The sequence below is a fragment of the Bombina bombina genome, chromosome 2 (assembly GCF_027579735.1).
Source record: "Bombina bombina isolate aBomBom1 chromosome 2, aBomBom1.pri, whole genome shotgun sequence".
In the NCBI taxonomy this organism is placed as follows: Eukaryota; Metazoa; Chordata; class Amphibia; order Anura; family Bombinatoridae; genus Bombina; species Bombina bombina.
The window spans coordinates 33814154-33837146 of NC_069500.1; the positions used below are offsets into that span (position 1 = coordinate 33814154).

Sequence of the window (22993 nt, forward strand, 5' to 3'; positions counted from 1 at the left end):
TATATATTGAAACACTTGGAACAATTTAAAAATGCTTGTAGAACAATAAATAACAAAAAAAAAAAAAAAAACAACAACAAATAATGTCTATCGCTTAAAACTTAAATTCTAATATGTGAATGCTAGGAGCGCTTATGCACACTCTATTTATAAAAACAATGGGTTACAATGCACAGGTGGATAGATTCCAGGTTGCTTGAAACCGGTGGATGTGAAATGTAAGTGGCTCCAAATTGGGGTTTTGCCTATGTGTTTATCCAAAATTGTGTAAATCCTAACAGGTGGACAAAAAATGTTACAGGAATGTCTAGAACCTGAATTCAAAATATAAGACCTGAGGTTGTGCCTATGTGTTTATCCAAAAAGGGTGTAAATCCTAACAAGGGAAAACATGTGAGAAAAATATTGCAGGGGTGTGTGAACCTTATTTTCAAAATAAACAATGAATTCAAAATAAAACGATATACAAGTGAATTTTTGACAAATCAACTAATGCATACATAAAGCACAAATAGAACCAAATAAAAACAACAGCACAACTTTAACGTGTGTTCAAATGTGTTTCTGCTTGCAAACTGTGATGTGATGTGAACAAATATCTGTTATAAACACTGAATAGTGGCAAAACTTTGTGATTGGATTAAAATTGAACACAGGCTCTAAATTGATTCCCTGAAATTAAAATCTAAAGGGCTCAGAGTTGCTGAGCTAGATATAAGGGACTTGCTCAAAGAGCCCCGAGATGTTAAAAGAGACCATATAACAACAGTGGTTTAAAAAATGGATGATATAACATAAAATGCTTAAAAGTCCAAATAAATATTCAAATTGGATAATAAGAATCTTGCTATAGTAACTGCCCAAGAAGACTTCTACATAATCAGCAGTTGGGATCCATATTGAGATAGACTATAGCAAGATTCTTATTATCCAATTTGAATATTTATTTGGACTTTTAAGCATTTTATGTTATATCATCCGTTTTTTAACCCACTGTTGTTATATGGTCTCTTTTAATTAATATCTCGAGGCTCTTTGAGCAAGTCCCTTATATCTAGCTCAGCAACTCTGAGCCCTTTAGATTTGTATTTTAGGGAATCAATTTAGAGCCTGTGTTCAATTTTAATCCAATCACAAAGTTTTGCCACTATTCAGTGTTTATAACAGATATTTGTTCACATCACATCACAGTTTGCAAGCAGAAACACATTTGAAGACACGTTAAAGTTGTGCTGTTGTTTTTATTTGGTTCTATTTGTGCTTTATGTTTGCATTAGTTGATTTGTCAAAAATTCACTTGTATATCGTTTTATTTTGAATTCATTGTTTATTTTGAAAATAAGGTTCACACACCCCTGCAATATTTTTCTCACATTTTTTTGTTAGGATTTACACCCTTTTTGGATAAACACATAGGCACAACCTCAGGTCTTATATTTTGAATTCAGGTTCTAGACATTCCTGTAACATTTTTTGTCCACCTGTTAGGAGTTACACAATTTTGGATAAACACATAGGCAAAACCCCAATTTGGAGCCACTTACATTTCACATCCACCGGTTTCAAGCAACCTGGAATCTATCCACCTGTGCATTGTAACCCATTGTTTTTATAAATAGAGTGTGCATAAGTGCTCCTAGCATTCACATATTAGAATTTAAGTTTTAAGCGATAGACATTATTTGTTAGATTTTTTTGTTGTTATTTATTGTTCTACAAGCATTTTTAAATTGTTCCTATTGTTTCAATATATATTTTAAAGTGTAACATGGATCCATGACTAATTGTTGTATAATTTTAAATGTACCAACTTTTTTATCTTATGTATTAAATCATATTATTTCAACCTATTGTTACCTTAGGTATTTGACTATCTGCCCATAGACCCTGCCTACGTTGTTTGGCACTCTGATATCCAATCTTAAAACTGAATCCTCACTAACTGTCCGCTTGATCCCGTACCCTCACATCTACTGAGCTATTTCTCACCTATGCTTAATAAGAAAGAGGTTTTCCAGATTTTTACTCACCTTTTGGTATCAATGAGATTAGGTATATGAAGCAGTACACAGGTAACTAAGATAGGGTAATATTTACTGTAACTGACAGACATGTTTAGGAAGTGGTTTTCTCCTTTACATTTGTATTGAAGTGTATAGTTTACTATATTTAAATGGATATTAAAGTCAAAATTAAACGTGCATGATTCAGATAGAGCACTGATTTTCAAACCTTTTTCTCAAGTCTCCTGAACAGTCCATGTTTTCCGGATTACCTTGGGTTAGAGCAGGTAAAATAACCAGGTTTATTAATCAGCTGATTATTTCACCTGTGCTCAAGTTCAGATATCCTCAAAATTTGTCCTGTTAAGGAGGTCTGAGAGCAGGTTTGAAAACCAGTGCGATAGAGCGTGTCATTTTAAGACACTTTTAAATTCACTTCTATTTTCAAATGTGCACATATCCTATGCTATGGGAGCTGCTGCCGATTGGTGCCTACACATATTTGTCTCTTGTAACTGGCTAACTAGATGTGTTCAGCTAGCTGCCAGTGGTGCAGTGCTATTCCTTCAGCAAAGGATAACAAGAGAATGAAGAAAACTTGATAATAGAATTAAATTGGAAAGTTGTTTAAAATTGTATGTTCTATACAAACCATGAAATAAAATATTGGGGTTTCCTGTCCCTTTAATAGCTAATTTAGGCAGTGTTTATGTTTACATATTTACTAGGTGTATATTTTTCTTTTACACTGGAGGTACTAGGGTGGAGTTTCCCGGTTCTGTATTTCTTTGCATATGTTGCAATATACTAATGGAGAGTGGTAGAAATGTTACAACGTTCCTTTTTAAGTGATTTTTTGTTTTACTCATTTAGATTCTGTCTTACAGCATTTTAATTTTGCTGCCCTTTTATTCCTGGCTCTTTCATCTACATATTACTCATGTTTCCAATTGGACAGGTGTTTTTCCAGTAGGCTGTAGTAGCAGGAAGCTGTTATTCGGTAGGGAAGTGGTTAATAAGATTCAGTACTCACACAAATAAGCAGAAATGAGCAAATGAAAGTCATCCCTGAGGAAACACTATAGGCATAAAACGCGTAGGGTGAACGCTGCTCAGTATTTTTACACTATGGGTGCAATGCCGATGTCATTTCTAACTTTGTATTTCAATAAAGGATTTTTTTTTACTTTTCATGTTGCAGCCGCTTGTGAGTGAATACAGCAAACAATCTTTTTTCTGACTTTGTGCATTGAGAAGGACAAGAAAGATGGTCCTCAGCGGTAAAACTCAACCTTAAAGGGACAGTCTACACCAGAATTGTTATTGTTTTAAAAGATAAATAATCCCTTTATTACCCATTCCCCAGTTTTGCATAACCAACAGTTATATTAATACACTTTTTTACCTCTGTGATTACCTTGTATCTAAGCCTCTGCAGACTGTCCCCTTATCTCAGTGCTTTTGACAGGCATGCAGTTTAGCCAACCAGTGCAGACTCCTAAATAACTCCACGGGAGTGAGCACAATGTTATCGATATGACACACATGAACTAGAACTGTCTAACTGTGAAAAACTTTCAAAATGGATTGAGCTAGGAGGCGGTTTTCAACGGTTTAGAAATCATTTTGAGCCTACCTAGGTTTAGCTTTTCAAAAATACCACCAAGGGAACAAAGCAAATTTAATGATAAAAGAAAATTGGAAAGTTGTTTAGAATTGCATGCCCTATCTGAATCATGAAAGTTTAATTTTGACTAGACTGTCCCTTTAATTCCCAGTTACAAACATTGTATTCTCATTGTAAGGTATCTACAGTATTACGTGTACAACACGTGGACGGAGCGTCACTACTCTACACAGAGGCGGGAGAGCCTTTGTTGTCAGACGACTGCCGAACGCGGATGTTGCACATGTTTGGGAAACAGCCAGGAAGCCAGGTTGGAACATTGAAGATAGCCCAGTGAGCGACTATATGTACTCCGTTTTCGGTATACCCAGCGTGATATTGGTACATTTGTTCTCCGGACGACTTTATTAAGTCTTAAAAAGATTACTATAAGCCGCGTTCGGCAAGCGACTCCAGCGAGCCCAGGCTCGCTTGGAGCGTTCGGGAAGGCTTCCAAGCGAGGTGCTGGGCGTTCGCTGAATGCTCAGATGATGTCAGTCCCAGCGCTTCCAGCTTGCTGGTAACGCTGGGAGTGAGAAAAGCAAGCGTCTGAGTGTTTTAGCTCCCTATGACGCGACTTGGGAGCTCCCAAAAACGTGACATTTCCCAGCGCCATCTCATCACTCAGGGGATTTAACTGGCGCTGGGTTTCGGTGTTTGCCGAACGCGGCTATAGTGTTCCATGATGCCTGACATCACTTACTAGATGTCAGGCACTTGAGAAGTGCCACAAAGATAGACTGGACTATTAAAAGCTGCCCAGCAAGCTCTCCTCACGAGTAGTGATCCAACACAATCAGAGTGTAACAGGAACCAGACGGAGTCAGTCAAATACTTCCAAGATAGGCTATTTTCAAACTCACTCGCAGCATTCAATAAAGATAGAAAGTTTAAAAAATGGTAGTGTGATGCCGCAGGGTAAAAACAAAGTACAGTTTATTTAAAACCCTATACACTACGCGTTTCCCGGTATTACAACCGTTTCATCAGGTGTATACTACTCAAACGACATCACAACTTATAAAACAAAACTCAGCGTCTAAAGCTGATCAATGCGCCTGCGCGCTAGAAAAATGGACCAATAGTAACCTCAGTCTGAGCCGGTAAACAACTGATAGGTTAAATTTAGAGGTGTGTGGACCCAACCTCCCAATTAGAGATATGTGTCCAATAGAGGTAGTTAATAATCGGCAAAATACAGAATGTTAAAACAGCAACAAAGTGTTTGATGACATGAGTAATGGGACTAGAGTATATGACAAAGTCAGTAAGTGACCTAAGGGGAACAGTAGCAAAACATTATAGAACAGGAATGCAGGAAGCCGTTAGATTTTGCTACTGATGATAATGCTCATGAGCAAACTACATCAGTGCATTTCAGACGTTTTAGCATCATCTGTGCTTACACATGCGCAGTATCCCCGGTAACAAAATCTATTGGGTAGCAAAAAATAAGAGCACACAGGCTCAAATAAGCGAGCCTGTAACTAATCGAGGGATTTGCCTCATCATAAATCTTGCCCTTAGCATTTGTAAAATGTGATTTAATAGGAATGTTTGGTAGAATAGAGCGGTACTACTATGTAGCCATCATAAATAATGTGCAAAACCACTAGTAAATAAACTGAGGACATTACACATAAAATTAAAGGGATATGGAACACAATTTTTTACTTTCATGATTCAGATAGAACATAACATTTTAACAACTTTCCTGTGTACTATTATCAGATTTGCTTCATGCTCTTTGTATGCTTTTGCAATGCACTACCAGGAGCTAGCTGAAGGTGAGCCAATGACAAGAGGCATACATGTGCAGGCACCAGTAAGTAGCTAGCTCCCAGGGGTGCTTTGCTGCTCCTGAGCCTACTTAAGTATGTTTTTCAACAAAGGAAATTAGTAAATTGGAAAGTTGTTACAAATTGTATGCTCTGCTGCCTGAATCATTTAAGTTTAATTTCTACTTTACTGTCCCTTTAATAAAAAAAAAATACTAATATATATAAATCCAGATACCATGGAATATACTAAGCCCTTTACCAGCCATCACCGGGTAGCAAAAAGTGCCACTCGTTCTTTTGCCAACACAACAAATTCCGCCTGTGACTCACAGACCGCAGTGCCATAAAACGTGCGAATAGTAAACACGATGACGTCATAACAACGTAACACGCGTGACGTCATTATTTAGCCGACGTTCCTTCGCTCCAAAAAAATGAAGGCAGCGCGCTCGAGTTCCCAGGAAGCTAACGGACTCCCCATGACCATGTCTGTCCCGACTATCCGGTGACATCATTCGCCATATTCAGACGGTTCTTCTAGGATACTAGGAATCCCTTAATGCCACGCCCCATATGGGTAAACCAATGAGAAGAGGCGGAATCTCGGAATATTGGCCATCAACCAATCACGATTGATAGCGAAGGAGCCTATCAACAATGACTCTAAAAATCAGCTTTTTGAATTGAATTTGTTTAGAATGAAGGAGAAGGCGTGGTTCTGTCAGCAGTTGCTTGACGATCATTGGCGGCGCTTTAGAAATGTGTAGGGAGGAGGCAAAAACAGATGGGGCTGATTGGTGGAGAGTTAGATGCGTGCGGGGAACAATGATGAGTACATACCGATTGGCTGCACAGCCGGCAAAGGGGCAGGTCTACCGTGACGTCACTCAGCGGCTAGAGCTGGCTCGCGCTTAGTATTCTCCTTCAGTTGGGTGCTGAGCAAGGAGCTTGCGGACCGGTAAGATTATAGCGCTGTGCGCATGCGCGGGCATCAGTACTACCCAAGGTTTAGTGCCCCTGGTGAGGGTGACACGGGAGTTAGTGCCCCTGGTGAGGGTGACACGGGAGTTAGTGCCCCTGGGGAGGGTGACACGGGAGCTAGTGCCCCTGGGGAGGGTGACACGGGAGTTCGTGCCCGGGAGTTAGTGCCCCTGGGGAGGGTGACTCGGGAGCTAGTGCCCCTGGGGAGGGTGACACGGGAGCTAGTGCCCCTGGGGAGGGTGACACGGGAGCTAGTGCCCCTGGGGAGGGTGACTCGGGAGTTAGTGCCCCTGGGGAGGGTGACTCGGGAGTTAGTGCCCCTGGGGATGGTGACTCGGGAGTTAGTGCCCCTGGGGAGGGTGACTCGGGAGTTAGTGCCCCTGGGGAGGGTGACTCGGGAGTTAGTGCCCCTGGGGAGGGTGACACGGGAGTTAGTGCCCCTGGGGAGGGTGACTCGGGAGTTAGTGCCCCTGGGGAGGGTGACTCGGGAGTTAGTGCCCCTGGGGAGGGTGACTCGGGAGTTAGTGCCCCTGGGGAGGGTGACTCGGGAGTTAGTGCCCCTGGGGAGGGTGACTCGGGAGTTAGTGCCCCTGGGGAGGGTGACTCGGGAGTTAGTGCCCCTGGGGAGGGTGACTCGGGAGTTAGTGCCCCTGGGGAGGGTGACTCGGGAGTTAGTGCCCCTGGGGAGGGTGACTCGGGAGTTAGTGCCCCTGGGGAGGGTGACTCGGGAGTTAGTGCCCCTGGGGAGGGTGACTCGGGAGTTAGTGCCCCTGGGGAGGGTGACACGGGAGTTAGTGCCCCTGGGGAGGGTGACACGGGAGTTAGTGTTCGTGTGTCCCCACCTGTGACACAAAGTTTTCTTCTGATTATGCCCCTGCACTGGGTTCACTACAAATGTCCCTCACCAGTGTCTATGGACCCCTTGTTCACTGTCTATTTCCCCTGCTTGGGTCTATGGGCCCCCAGTTTATTGTTTACACAACTCTTGTTGCCTGTGTCCCCTGATGAGGTCTGTGATCCCCTGCTCTAGTGTTTGTGCCCCCTGATTGAGCTCCATGCTCTAACCTGTCAGTGACGCCCTTTTCTACTCTGTGTGCCCCATGCTCCCTGTCAGTGACCCCCCTGTTGCCTGTCAGTGAACCCTGGGCTTTATTCTGTGGGCCCACTGTTCCCTGTCAGAGACCCCCGTGCTCTATTTTGTGGGTTCCCTGGCAGTGGGGCCCCTGCTCCCTACCAGTGACCCATTGCTCTACTGTGTTCCCTGACAGTGCCCCCCTCTCTAATTTGTGGGGTCCTGTTCCCTGCCAGTGGCCCCCTGATTTAGTCTTTGTCCCCCAACTCTCTCCTGATCAGGGTTTAGGTCCTTTGTTCCCTTTTTGGGTGGGGGATATGATGCCTACCCAAGTGCCAAGTTAGTATCTGTTAGTGACCTCTTCCTTGTTCAGGGATCTGATGTAAGTTGTTGGACACTGCTTATGTCATTGTCTTTTTTTTTTTTTTTTTTTTTTGCTATGTGCCCTGTTTGGTGCTGTAATGTCCTTGCTCTGGGAGATCAGCCTATGTGTGTGGGGTCACCTGTTTCTCATCTGAACCTCTGTCACTCATAAGTTATGCTACATTCATCATTTTACCTAACTGCTTTTTTCACATTATTCTTTGACATTATGGTGTGAAATAGGTCAAACAGAACTTAGACAAACAGCAAAGTACATATACACTGGTTCTTGATTTATTAGTGATATAGTTTGTGTAAGGTAGATAAACTTTGTAAATACAGTAAGAAAATATATCGGCATAGCACAACACATAGTTAACTGTTTTATAACCAACTACTTAAAGGGACACTGAACCCACATTTTTTTCTTTCGTGATTCAGATAAAGCATGCAATTTTAAGCAACTTTCTCATTTACTCCTATTATCACATTGTATTCATTCTCTTGCTATCTTTATTTGAAAAGCAAGAATGTACGTTTAGATGCCGGCCTGTTTTTGGTGAACACCTGGGTTGTTCTTGCTGATTGGTGGATAAATTCACCTACCAATAAACAAGTCCTGTCCAGGGTCTGAACCAAAAATTGTCTGGCTCCTTCGCTTAGATGCCTCCTTTTTATTACATTGGTAATGAGATTTAAACATAGCACTTTATATTGGTGTAGTTGTTACAGGTGGCATTGAATGGCACTGATCAGTTGATTGGGTAATAAAAGATTAAAGGAAAAAACTAAAGCTAATATACAAATGCTTCTGTGTTGTCGACTATATCAGGGTACAAGGTGTCCTTTGGATTACATGTGCATGACAAGTTTGTATTGTGTGTCGCTGCTACCTGCAGTAATGACGGATTTGCTTCCAGCAGCTGTTGTGGTCACTTACAGTCTGGGCCAGGTGATATTGATATTTTTATAACATTTGTCATCGTGTCAGGCTCCCACTTTAGGGATTTTGATATTAATAAACTAGATTGAATTTTATTGGCTTAGATGATGGATTTTAAAATGATGGCTTTTTTTATATAATAGTATTTCTGTTTGTGGCGCTTATTTATATGGGCTTGGTTACGTGTGTAGCATGTTAAGATTTGATTATGGGTTGTGTAGTTAAATAATGCTATTTATTTGTTATATTTTTCATTTTGAGAGGGCACACAAAGCCTCTCATCTTTAATGACATTGCCAATTAAAAAGGAACATTCACTATAGAATTTGTTCATCATTGTTACAGAGCAGCAGCATCTTCGCAACGCTGTCCTCAACCCAAGGTTCATGCCTGGTAACGTGACTAAATTTATAAGCTGGCATTGGCTTCATTGATAGACAGAGAGAGGCTGTACCAAGCGGCAGATGTCTGGAAATGCTGCCATGGTACACAAGCGATTCAGTCGCTGCTACTCACCAGCATTTCCTCGGTTATCTTGTGGCTGTCAGAAAATGTTATCACTTTCAGTTAACATCAAAATGCAGAAAGATACTGGGAAAGCGAGGATGATGCGGTTATTGTGAGTGTAGGTCCTGTCATTTCTTTTCCTGGCACTGGAGGAATCTGCAGCATCTCCCGTTAGCTGTTGTGTTCTGATAATATTTACTGCACTGTCCGTTAAATCCAGATTCACTGAATATTTACATTGTGTATGAAATAATTCAATTAATTGGATGTTCCTCAGTCATTCTAAAGGAAATTGTTTCCAGGGAGCTACAATTAGGTTTTATTTTATTTATTCATATATCTGTATGTAGCCCTATGAGAGAAACTAGCTAAACCTTAAATCAATGATTTACAATTAGTGCAGTTTAAAGTGTTGTGTATATAAAGCTCATGGTGATCAGAAGGGACACAGTACTTTTAACCCTTTTGTTGGACTCACACAAATCTTTCCTGTAAGTAGAAGGGAGTGGATTAAGGTGGATGCGAATAGTGCAGAGACTGTTCTGGCTGGTGATTAGTGGGGTAAACTAGAAGCTTCTCCAGCTGGGACCACAATTGTAGCTATTGAGATGCATAGAGCATAGTCACCCACCACCCAAATTGTTCTAGATTTATATATAAACAAACCCCCCTGTCTGCTTAGTAAAATATATTGCTGCTTCCACACATCCAATAGAAATTTAACCCATCACCATAATTTTTTAACTTCCTGTCCAAGCTGTCTGCTCCCCGGCTGTGATCCATGTGACATCATATTGTGGTAATTCTGGTACTCCATGTGTATGCCAGAGAGATCCAGATTGTAGGTGGCATGTGGCACCCACGAGAAATAATTTAGTCTGGCACTGATTAGGCCATTAATGAATTGTGCTGGAAACGTTCCTGAGCTGAGTGTCATTTGCTGGCACAGCCCAGTAATTCATTCCCACTGAACAGACTACTCATTGTTAAGGAAGCCATTCAACAGGATATACTAAAATGGATATTTTCACTGCTTCTGTCTGATGTTGACCCATTTCTTACTTGGAAGTGCGCATAATTATTATCCTACAAATATAATTTGGTCGCAAACCCCACACCAAAAGCTTACAGCAGCAGAATGATTTTACTAATTACATCTCTTTAGCTTAAAGGGGTTACGCTATTTCCTACAGCAACTCGTACAGAGCGTTGTGCTCTCTCTGCAACATTTTTTGACCATTAATATTTATGTTTACCTCTCTGAGCACCTTAATTCTACTTTTCATGTCTAGATGCTTAGAAACATGTTTTAGTAAATGTAGTAAGCTTGTCAATATACTGGGTCATTTGTGTTGTCACCGGCAACCTTCTAAACATAGCTTATCTTGTAGTGGGCAGACTATCCTAATGCATCGTGACTAAACCCTGCTCACTAGTCATACACAGAAACAGCTATCATTTGCCTTCTAATTGCTAGATCCTATACTACTGCTTATCGCTCTTTCCTTATTGGGACATTTTCAGACCTTGTCACACCAAGTGAGCATCTTTTGCTGTGATAAAAAGGAGTCAGAGCTGTCGTCTCCATGAGGGCGAGTTACAAGTGTGCTCTCATTACAGCTTCAGTCTCTATGTAAAAATATTAAACAATCCAGTTAATTGCTTTATCCAGATGGCTTTTGGTTCCAGCAAAACAATTTGCAATTAAGCCTTATAATCTCTTCATTAAAGGGATATTGTACTCTAATTGTTTTTGTTATGTATATGAAAGACCAACATTTACAAATATTTTTGCAGTAAAAAAAAATACATAAAGCAGGGTCAGTGTTTGAATGCTGGTGCAGTGTATATGCTGAAACAGTGATAGCTTTACATGACCAAAATGCTTTTTAGTTCAAATAAATGGCAAAAGTGCACATATTCATAATTGTAATGTTAGATTTGACTTATGACCCTTTCAAGTAATGCAAACGGGACGTTCATTTTTTTGTACAACTGATACCAAGTGCTTACTGGCTGATACGGACAACTGCTAAAGAAAAAAAAAAATCATTCTCTTAGTATACTTTGTTGAACATTATACCTAGGTAAGCTCAGGAGCAGTAATGAACCGCTGGGGTTAGCTGGTGATTGGCGGCTATGCACATATGCCTTTTGTCATTGGTTCACCAGATGTGTTCTAGCTCCCAGTACTGCATTGCTGTTCTGGGTATGACTTTGTGTCTAAGCCCTTTTCAGGAGTTAAACTTATATGCAATTTTTTTTCTTTTTACATTGCTAAGTCTCTGTAAATACAACAGTAAACATTGTGTCCCTTATAACCCATATGAAGGACTTGTGGGAATGTGGCATACATGTGCGTCCTTGGGGTTTGGAGGTCAGTAAGATTTGCATATATGAAATGGAAAAGTCTGAGCGCAGAATATTGGACAAACTGCTGAGCGGTGTGAAGCCATTCTGTGTATCCTTGCAGCTGCATGGCCTCATACAACAGCATTTCTTTGTCCTTTATAATCAGAGAGAGTTAGTCAGTGATAGAGGGCCCAAAATGGGGATTTTAGTGATTCCCATCTGACTAAAAGTCACAGCCATCAGCTGCACAGATGATTCATAAATCTAATCATATCTATTCTCGGAAGAGTGACAGCCATATCTAGATATTCACTTACTGCAAATGCTAGGGATAAATCCAAATGATGAGAATACATAAAACCATAGTATCCCATATAATATAGCAGCACTTTGTTGCAAAATAAATGTCTTAAAATCATGCAACATCATTTATTTGTTAGCTCAGTTTATAGTCAAGAGCAGTTCAAGGATAGACCTCTTGAAAATCCTAATAAAATCAATGTTGCTGGCCTCCTTTGCTGTAACGGGCAGATATTAATCAGTTTGAGTTCTGAGCCAACTAATCACTGTGTAGAATGTTGCAGGTTCAAGTAAAATAGCAGCATTGCAACCCGTCTGAAAGGAAAAAGAACAAGCATACTTTTCAGACGCAGCATGGTTGTGTAAATGTATATTAGGATATTATTTTAGTTTACTCAAGTAAACATTTTATAGGACAGTTAAATGGTGAGTATAATATTCCATTAATCTAACCTCATCTGCTAGAGAGAGATTATTTGAATTTATACAAAATTGAGCTGCTTTATATACATGATCATTGGTGTATACAGTACAATATAAGAATACTTGACAATGGAATTGATACAGGAGAGCAGTCCTGCTCCATATGGTTTATATAGGAATGCAAAGTTGCCCTCTGTGGCAGTCAAGGGGTTAAAGCTTTAGATGGTATAATTACCAGCTTTCTGCGACAGAGGCTTTATATACTGCTACATTTCACTTGGTCCTGTTGCATATAGAGCAGGAGGTTCACAGCTGGCAGCAGATGGTGTGTACATTCCTAGAATTGCCTAAGACATTTTGCTAACTCGTGTCAGCCCTTGAGTGGGAGGGTGAAGTCTAGCCCAGCTTTCAGCTTTAAAGTAATGTTCTTTACATTGTGCACCCTATCATTAAAATAAAGTCTTTTGTTGGATTGTAAAGCTTTGTATGCCAGTGTGATTATTTGCGAACAATGCTATTTGTTGTCAATATTAGCCATTCGCTGTCGTCTTTAATATAAGGATAATTAGCGCTGGCCAAATCAGTGCTATAGCCAAATGCTTCCTAGAGTGAGGTATGCAGTAATAGTGTGGGTAAGACCCATGCTATTCCTGGGATAAAAAAAAGCAAAGTACAGGTTACATTGGGGTCAATTTATCAAAGGCTCCGCTCCATTCGACTGCAGGTTTACACAAGAGAACCTGCAATCCGTATTTATCAAGCAGCGTTCATCAGACCGCTGCTTCACTAACTCCTTATGACCTCTTAGGTGGATAATTTTTATCTTCCCGGTCTCATCTGACTGGGGTGGTTGACAGCTCCAGACCGCACGTGATTGGCTGTGCACGGGCAGGGGGCGGCGTTGCACAAGAGCGCAAACTAGCGTTCTTATGAAATGCTGAATTCCGCCAGCGGCGAGCTGCGGCAGGCAGGGGCTCATATGTACAAGCCTGTCCCCCGTAGCTTGATAAATCGAGCCCATTGTGTGTTTAAGGGGTTAAACACCTTTTTGCTTTTGTATAAAAATTGTGCGTGTCCCTTCTTCCATCAAAAAGCAAATTCTGTAACTTAACCTTTTATGCTGTCAATCTAATAGCTTTATAGGATATTAGCAGCATTTAAAAAAACGTAGGTAACGGAATTAGCTCTTTGATGTTACTAGGGAGCGTGGGGCAAGCTGGTTAAATTGAAAGAAAATGTATTTCTCTTGCAAGGTGTATCCAGTCCACGGATTCATCCTTACTTGTGGGATATTCTCCTTCCATACAGGAAGTGGCAAAGAGAGCACACAGCAGAGCTGTCCATATAGCTCCCCCCCTAGCTCCACCCCCCAGTCATTCTCTTTGCCGCGTTAACGCACTAGGTTCTTTCTCAGGGAGGGTAAAGTGAATGTGGTGTTTAGAATTGTAGTTTTATATCTTCAATCAAGAGTTTGTTATTTTTAAATGGTACCGGTTTGTACTATTTACTCTCTAGCAGAAAAGTAATGAAGAATTCTGCTGAGAGGAAAACGATTTTAGCATGTTGTAACTAAAATCCACTGGTGTTCCCACACAGGACTGAGGAGTACCAGAAAACTTCAGTTGGGGGGAACAGTTTGCAGGCTTGACTGCAATGAGGTATGTTCAGTCATTTATTTCTAGACAAGACTGTGATAATGCTAGAAGACTGACAAGATCCCCATGTGGGGAGGGTAAGCTATGTTCTGAGACTTAGTATAGAATTGAATGCTTACATGACAGGGCTAAATTGGCTGGTTGACACTAATGCAGGGTAATCGATTATTTATTAAGAAATACTAATTGGAGACACCTTTTTAAGCACTTTGGAGTGTTTTACTGGGGTTATTATCCACATGGCATAAATGTAGTCACTTAGAAGTGATTTTTGTAGGCCTCACAACTTTGGAGTGGGAGAGGCCTAATTTAGCTTGAAAGACAAGTTCATGCTGCTTCACATGGAGGGCCCTGCTGCTGATTGAGGGCCTAGAAGAAGCTTTGTTTCCCCAAAACTGATCCCTAAGGGCAGGTAGGGCCACAGCAGTAAGCTGTGGCAAGGTGCTGTAGTTTGTTAACCGGTTGTTGGCTTTAGGCTGCTCCGGTTTGGGCATTAAGGGGTTAACACACTGAGGAAAATCCTTGTTCAATGTGTTTAGAATCCATGGTGGAACCCCCTCTCAGAATGTGTCCCAATTGCACTAATATGTCTATACACTTTAAAGATCATATTGTTGCACTTAAAAATGTGGCCCAAGATGATTCTCAGACTGAAGGTAATGAGGATAGTCCGTCTACCTCTCCCCATGTGTCACAACCAGTTGCGCAAGCGACGCTTAGTGCCTCTAGTGCGTCTGCCCCTATTACATTGCAACAACTAACGACAGTTATGGATAATTCCCTTGCGGCCTTTCTATCCAAACTGCCAGTTTTTCCTACAAAGTGTGATAGCTCTGTTTTAAGAACAGATTTTGAGCAGTCTGAAGCTTTGGTAGCCTTATCTGATGTACCCTCACAACGCTCTGAAATGGAGGTGAGGGATTTGATGTCTGAGGGAGAAATTTCAGATTCAGGAAAGGTTTCTCATCGGGCAGAGTCGGATTCATTAGCATTTAAATTGGAACACCTCCGCGTTTTGCTCAGGGAGGTATTGGCTACTCTGTATGATATTGACCCTATGGTGGTCCCAGAGAAGTTGTGTAAAATGGACAAGTACCTAGAGGTTCCTGTATACACTTATGCATTTCCGATCCCTAAGAGGGTTGCGGATATTGTTACTAGGGAGTGGGATAGACCAGGTGTCCCTTTTGTCCCCCCACCTATTTTTAAGAAAATATTCCCCATAACTGACCCTAGGCGGGACTCATGGCAGACGGTCCCTAAGGTAGAGGGGGCTGTTTCGACTTGCTAATCGCACAACCATACCAATTGAAGACAGTTGTGTTTTTAAAGATCCTATGGATAAAAAGTTAGAAGGTTTACTTAAGAAAATCTTTGTTCAACAAGGCTTTCTTCTCCAACCTATTGCCTGCATTGTTCCTGTAACTAATGCAGCGGCTTTCTGGTTTGAGGCGCTGGAGGAGTCGCTCCAGACGGAGACTTCATATGACGAAATTATGGATAGAATTAAGGCTCTAAAGCTGGCTAATTCATTTATCACAGATGCCGCTTTGCAATTAGCTAAGTTGGCGGCAAAAAATTCAGGCTTCGCCATTATGGCACGCAGAGCGCTTTGGCTCAAGTCATGGTCGGCCGATGTGTCGTCAAAATCCAAATTGTTAAATATCCCTTTCAAGGGAAAGACCCTTTTCGGGCCAGAATTGAAAGGGATTATTTCAGAAATCACCGGGGGAAAGGGCCATGCTCTCCCCCAGGACAAGCCTTTTAAGGCTAAAAACAAAGCTAATTTTCGTTCCTTTCGTAATTTCAGGAGCGGTCCCGCTTCAGCCTTTACAGCTGCAAAGCAAGAGGGCAACGCTTCACAGCCCAAGGCAACCTGGAAGCCTTATCAGGGCTGGAACAAGGGTAAACAGGCCAAAAAGCCTGCAGCTGCTACCAAGATAGCATGACGGGGTAGCCCTCGATCCGGAACCGGATCTAGTAGGGGGCAGACTTTCTCTCTTCGCTCAGGCCTGGGCAAGAGATGTTCTCGATCCCTGGGCTTTAGAGATTGTTACCCAGGGATATCTTCTAGAATTCAAGGACTCCCCTCCAAGGGGAAGGTTCCATATTTCTCGTCTGTCTACAGACACGACAAAGAGAGAGGCGTTCTTACGCTGTGTAGAAGACCTACATACAATGGGAGTGATCCACCCAGTTCCAATTGCGGAACAAGGGCTGGGGTTTTACTCAAACCTGTTTGTGGTTCCCAAAAAAAGAAGGAACTTTCAGACCAATCCTGGATCTCAAATTTCTAAACAAATTCCTCAGAGTCTCATCATTCAAGATGGAGACCATTCGGACAATCTTACCTATGATCCAGGAAGGTCAATATTTGACTACCGTGGATCTAAAGAATGCGTACCTGCATATCCTAATCCACAAAGATCCTCATCAGTTCCTCCGGTTTGCTTTTCTAGACAAGCATTACCAATTCGTGGCTCTTCCATTCGGTTTAGTCACTGCTCCCAAAATTTTCACAAACGTGCTAGGGTCCCTTCTGGCGGTTCTAAGACCGCGGGGCATAGCAGTGGCGCCTTATTTGGACGACATCTTAATTCAGGCGCCGTCTTTTCACAGAGCCAAGGCTCACACAGAGATTGTATTGGCCTTTCTAAGGTCTCACGGGTGGAAGGTGAACATCAAAAAGAGTTCCCTGTCCCCACTCACAAGGGTTCCCTTCCTAGGAACACCAATAGATTCGGTAGAAATGAAAATATTTCTGACGGAGGTCAGAAAGTTGAAACTTTTAACTGTTTGCCGAGTTCTTCATTCCATTCCTCGGCCATCTGTAGCTCAATCTGAGGGTGATATTCAACGCGCTTCAGGCATGGCCTCAACTAGCTGCGGCCAAATTCATAAGATTTCAGTCGGACAACATTACGACTGTAGCTTACATCAATCATCAGGGGGGAACAAAGAGTTCTCTAGCGATGAGGGAAGTAACCAAAATAATCAGGTGGGCGGAGGCCCACTCCTGCCATCTCTCAGCAATTCACATCCCAGGTCTAGACAACTGGGAGGCGGATTTTCTAAGTCGTCAGACTTTTCACCCGGGGGAGTGGGAACTCCACCCGGAGGTATTGCCCAGCTTACTCGGCTATGGGGCATTCCAGAGTTGGACCTGATGGCATCCCGTCAGAACACCAAGCTTCCTCTCTACGGATCCAGGTCCCGGGACCCCAAGGCGGCATTGATAGATGCTCTAGTAGCGCCTTGGTCCTTCAATCTGGCGTATGTTTTCCCACCGTTTCCTCTTCTCCCTCGTCTGATCGCCAGAATCAAGCAGGAGAAGGCGTCAGTGATTTTGATAGCGCCTGCGTGGCCATGCAGGACTTGGTATGCAGACCTAGTGGACATGTCATCTGTCCCACCATGGACACTGCCAATGAGGCAGGACCTTCTAATACAGGGTCCGTTCAAGCATCCAAATCTAGTTTCTCTACGTCTGACTGCTTGGAGATTGAACGCTTAATTCTTTCAAAGCGGGGTTTTTCTGAGTCAGTTATAGATACTCTGATCCAGGCTTTGTTGGTGTGAATCCAACGGTTACTCATGGAGTAAGATTAGGATTCCCAGGATATTGTCTTTTCTCCAAGATGGTTTGGAGAAAGGATTGTCGGCTAGTTCTTTAAAGGGACAGATATCTGCTCTGTCTATCCTTTTGCACAGGCTTTAGTCAGAATCAAGCCTGTCTATAAACCTGTGGCTCCGCCATGGAGTCTAAATCTAGTTCTTTCAGTTCTTCAAGGGGTTCCGTTTTAAACCTTTACATTCCATAGATATTAAGTTGTTATCTTGGAAAGTTTTGTTTTTGGTAGCTATCTCTTCTGCTCGAATAGTCTCAGAATTATCTGCTTTACAGTGTGATTCATCTTATCTGTTGTTCCACGCAGATAAGGTAGTTTTGCGTACCAAACCTGGTTTTCTTCCTAAAGTTGTTTCTAACAAGAATATTAACCAGGAAATGGTTGTTCCTTCTCTGTGTCCTAACCCATCTTCGAAGAAGGAACGTCTTTTGCATAATCTTGATGTAGTTCGTGCTTTAAAGTTCTATTTACAAGCAACTAAGGATTTCAGACAAACATCTTCTTTGTTTGTTATCTATTCTGGTAAGAGGAGAGGTCAGAAAGCGACTGCTGCCTCTTTCCTTTTGGCTGAAAAGCATCATCCGTTTGGCCTATGAGACTGCTGGCCAGCAGCCTCCTGAAAGAATTACTGCTCATTTTACCAGAGCAGTGGCTTCCACATGGGCTTTCAAAAATGAGGCTTCTGTTGAACAGATTTGTAAGGCAGCGACTTGGTCTTCACTGCATACTTGTGCCAAATTTTATAAATTTGATACTTTTTCTTCTTCGGAGGCTATTTTTGGGAGAAAGGTTTTACAAGCAGTGGTGCCTTCCGTTTAAGGTACCTGTCTTGTTCCCTCCCTTCATCAGTGTCCTAAAGCTTTGGTATTGGTATCCCACAAGTAAGGATGAATCCGTGGACTGGATACACCTTGCAAAAGAAAACAGAATTTATGCTTACCTGATAAATTACTTTCTCTTGCGGTGTATCCCGTCCACGGCCTGCCCTGGCAATTAAGTCAGGTAAAAATTTTTTTTGTTTAAACTACAGTCACCACTGCACCCTATGGTTTCTCCTTTGGCTTCTTAACCTTTGGTCGAATGACTGTGGGGGGGGGGGAGCTATATGGACAGCTCTGCTGTGTGCTCTCTTTGCCACTTCCTGTAGGGAAGGAGAATATCCCACAAGTAAGGATGAATCTGTGGACTGGATACACCGCAAGAGAAAGTAATTTATCAGGTAAGCATAAATTCTGTTTTTATGCTTAGTTCATACTGTAGTATTAATGGACAGCCGTATCTCACACACATTAACGTAAAAGTGTTTTTTTCATTCCAGCAGATCGATATTATTTAAAAAATAGATGGTTTTTAACAGGGCTCGACAAACCCAGGAGCCTGGGAGCCACTGGCTACCAGAATTTTACCCCTGGCTTCTAACTTTTTGGGGTATTCTCCATATATATGTATACAAATCCAACTGTCTGGCTCCTAAAAATATGCCTGGCTTCCAAATATACTTACTGGCTCCTAATTTTTGAACATATTTGTCAAGCACTGGTTTTTTAAAAATTCCCTTACAGAGAAATTAGGAATATTTCAAGTTTTGTATTTAAAGGAAATTAAATGCAAAACTAATCTCATGCTTCAGAGGACGGGAAAATAATAGACTCTTCAGTTATCTTCTATTATCAAATTCACTTTTTCTCACTTTGTTGACAAGCATACCTAGGTAGGCTCTGGATCAGCAATGCACTACTGGGAGATAGCTGGTGATTGGTGGCTGCACATATGTCTCTTGTCATTGGCTCACCTGATATGATCAGCTAGTATATAATATATAAATAAATAAACAGCACAATGGTTTTAATTTTTCACTCGCATAAATATCTATTTAAAAATCTGATGCAAGCATAAGTCTTACTGTAATTGTTTTGTCCAGAAGTTAAATGCACATAGATAGACATCACAGAGCTTGAAATGCAACTGGAACTTAGACATCCAGTACATATTCCAGACCTTGCAAGCCTAACCCTGGTACATTCTACACAGTGATTGGTTGATTACTGTAGTAGCTTGTTTATGTTTGCCCTTAATTGGCTTCAGTAGAAGAGATAATACACAAGTATTTTAAATGGCTACTAAAGAACAGTGCAAAGTTTACTAACAAAATGGCAGTTTAAATATCTTCAAGACTTTGATTTTGCTACACAGATCTTTTGTAAAGTAGTGTTGTGTATATGTAAAACAATATGTGCTTTCTGTCCTTTAGACTGAGAAAACAGTGCTGACATCCGGTCTACTTGAGACCAGACGAGTCAGACAAGTATTATCCAATCAATTATTCCAGTCTAGAAGACCAGTGATTTCTGCTGTTTGCGGCCCTTGAGGTTTTAGTTGGGCAACATCTGAGCTGTTTTAATTATATACTAACTGTCTGTCTCTCTCATATCTCATCCTGGATGTCCTCTCACTACCTCAAGCTAAATCTCTCCAAAACTGAGCTCCCTATTTCCTCCCCCCCCCTTCTTCCAAAATCCCTACCCCCGCCCATGTCTCTGTTGACAACTCCATCATTACCCCAACCTCACATGCCAGATGTCTTGGGGTCACACTTGACTCAGATCTTTCTTTCACTCCTCACTTTCAGTCCTTGGCTAAAGCCTGCCGCTTCCACTTTAAAAACATCGCTAAAATTAGACATTTCCTTACACAAGACACAACAAAGATTTTAATTCACTCTCTCATCCTTTCCCGCATCGACTACTGCAACTCTATCCACTCTGGTCTCCCTAGCTGCCACCTAGCTCCTTTACAATCTATAATGAATGCTTCTGCCAAGCTCATCTTCCTTGCACGTCACTCTTCATCTGCCGCACCTCTCTGCCAAGCCATTCACTTGCTTCCTCTTGCCTCCAGGATTAAACACTAAATTCTTACTATGCCCTCAATTGCACTGCTCCCCCCCCCCCCCCCCCTACATCTCAGACCTTTTCTCCAGATACTCTCCCTCCCGTCCCCTTCGCTCCGCTCATGATCTCCTACTCTCCTCTTGTTACCTCCTCACATTCCCGTCAACGAGATTTCTCAAGACTGGCTCCCATCTTATGGAACTCAATGCCTCGCTCCACAAGACTCTCCCCTAGTTTTAAAAGCTTCAAGTGCTCCCTGAAGACTCTACTATTCAGGGACGCTTACAACCTACACTAACCTTCCTATCCCCTAAAACCCCATAGCATGTAAGCCTATGAGCCCAGCTGTTTGTAGTTCACCTTCATGAGAGCCGACTACAACAGTGCAACTCTCGGCAGGACCCTTCACCCATTTGATCCCTGTAATCGTTTTTTTATATACCACCCATGTTCATAGCGCTGCGGAATTCTGTTGTGAGACACAGAATTCTCAGTTCATTCATCAGCTACAGGAGTAACAAGCTTTAGCCTCACGGCCGGGGTTTCTCTCTGTAAAAGGGGCTACGCGGGATCCATTGAGTTATGCTGCACATCCTGAGTATCGTTGGGGGTAATTTACAGATTTCAATAGGAAGATGTCACTTGTATTAAAGCAGTGAAGTAGATTTGTCCCTCGCAGACACCTTGCAATGTGTAGTGCAAACAGGAGTTATGCAAGTTCTCTGCTGACTCCCACTCACTTGCCTGTCGCTAATAGCTATGTTAATAATCTTCAGCGCTCTGGTGCGCCACGCCCACCGTTGACTACTTCGCAATTTAGATGTCAGCCCTGCCTTTGGTGACGCACTACAGAATAGACGAAGAGGGACCAAGGTGCGCATGCTTTAATCAAAAAAGATGGCAAATGTGCATGCGGGCCACCATGATGTTTCTACCTAGGTAGAACATAGTTATAGGCCTACATAATGACAAAAAAATGGGTTTGGTGAAATAAGGCTTTTTAATTAGCAATACAAAGAAAAGAACAGGAAACCTTTAATAGGTACTTATTACAAATATTTATAATACTTAAAAAATGTTTTAATTTTTTTTTAAAACTTGGAGTGTACTTTCCCTTTAAAGTGAAGGTCAATTTTGATGCTAAAGTGCCCGGTTTTAAAAAAATTTGATGAAAAACAGGGGCACTTTAATTCATCAGAATTTACATTTCACTCCTGTTGTGAAAAAAAAACCTTACCTTTTAATCTTGACAGCAGCTCCAGCTTCCTCCGGTCGTCGCAAGCCATTTCTGATGTCAGAAATGATGGATAGGTCATCCTCCAATCATGGCTTCCCCCCCCCCAGGGGAATCAGTGTCTGATTCAACGCTGTGATTGGAGGAAGCCGGAGTCCTCATTTTAGACCCAGGAAGAGGCTTTGCGAAGCTGGAGCGGCTGACAAGTTTAAAAGGTAAGGTTTTTTTCACGAGTGAAATGTAAATTTTGCTGAATTAAAGTGCCCCTGTTTTTAATTGAATTTTTAGCATCAAAATTGACATTCACTTTAAGGATTATTTGTGCAACAAACTTGGAAAATATATTAATTCATGGGCATAAAAAAAGCTCATTTTAAATGCACTTTACAAGGTACAGAACTACACTTGTCAGGGACTGTAAAGTCAAAATTAAACATTCATGATTCAGGTACATACTTTTTATTTTACTTCTATTATCAAATTTGCTTTGTTCCTTCGGTATCATTTGTTGAAGGAGCAGCAATGCAGTAGTGGGAGCTAGCTGGTGATTGGCGGCTGCACATATATGCCTCTTGTTATTGGGTCACCCTGTGTGTTCAGCTAGCTCTCTAGTGCATTAGCCCTGCCCCCAAAGAACTTAAAGGGACATGAAACCCATTTTTTTTTTTCTTTCATGATTTAGAAAGAGCAAGTCATTTTAAACAACTTTCTAATTTACTTCTATTATCTAATTTGCTTCATTCTCTTGATATCACTTGCTGAAAAGTATATCTAGATATGCTCAGTAGCTAACTGATTGGTTGCTGCACATAGAGGCCTTGCGTGATTGGCTCTCACATGTGCATTGCTATTTCTTCAACAAAGGATATTTAAAGAATTAAGCAAATTAGATAATAGAAGTAAATTGGAAAGTTGTTTAAAATTGCATGCTCTATCTGAATCATGAAAGTTTAATTATGACTAGACTGTCCCTTTAAGATCATTTTGCAATCCTCATTCATATTCAAGGCTCAGAGCTATTTTTATTCTTTAGCTGTCCCTTAGGAATGAATATTATCTTCTGTTTGGGACTCGGGTCAGATGGCCTTGCCATCTTTTGGCTTCATATCCAGGATCAAGCACTATATATCCTTCATGTATTCATGTTTTTTGTCCATCAATTTTACTTTGCGGCAAATCCATTCTTCATTTCA

At 41.6% G+C, this 22993-nt stretch overlaps 1 protein-coding gene across 1 annotated transcript in view; it reads left to right on the top strand.

Annotated features, from left to right (window-relative positions):
• The first annotated feature begins 6269 nt into the window (after window positions 1–6269).
• The window catches only part of DNAJB5 (DnaJ heat shock protein family (Hsp40) member B5), a 49013-nt gene continuing 32289 nt past the window's right edge, over window positions 6270–22993 (top strand). Inside the window, exon 1 of the mRNA XM_053700998.1 lies at window positions 6270–6408. The gene's annotated coding sequence lies outside the window, so the exon portion shown is untranslated. The remainder of the gene's footprint in view (window positions 6409–22993) is intronic.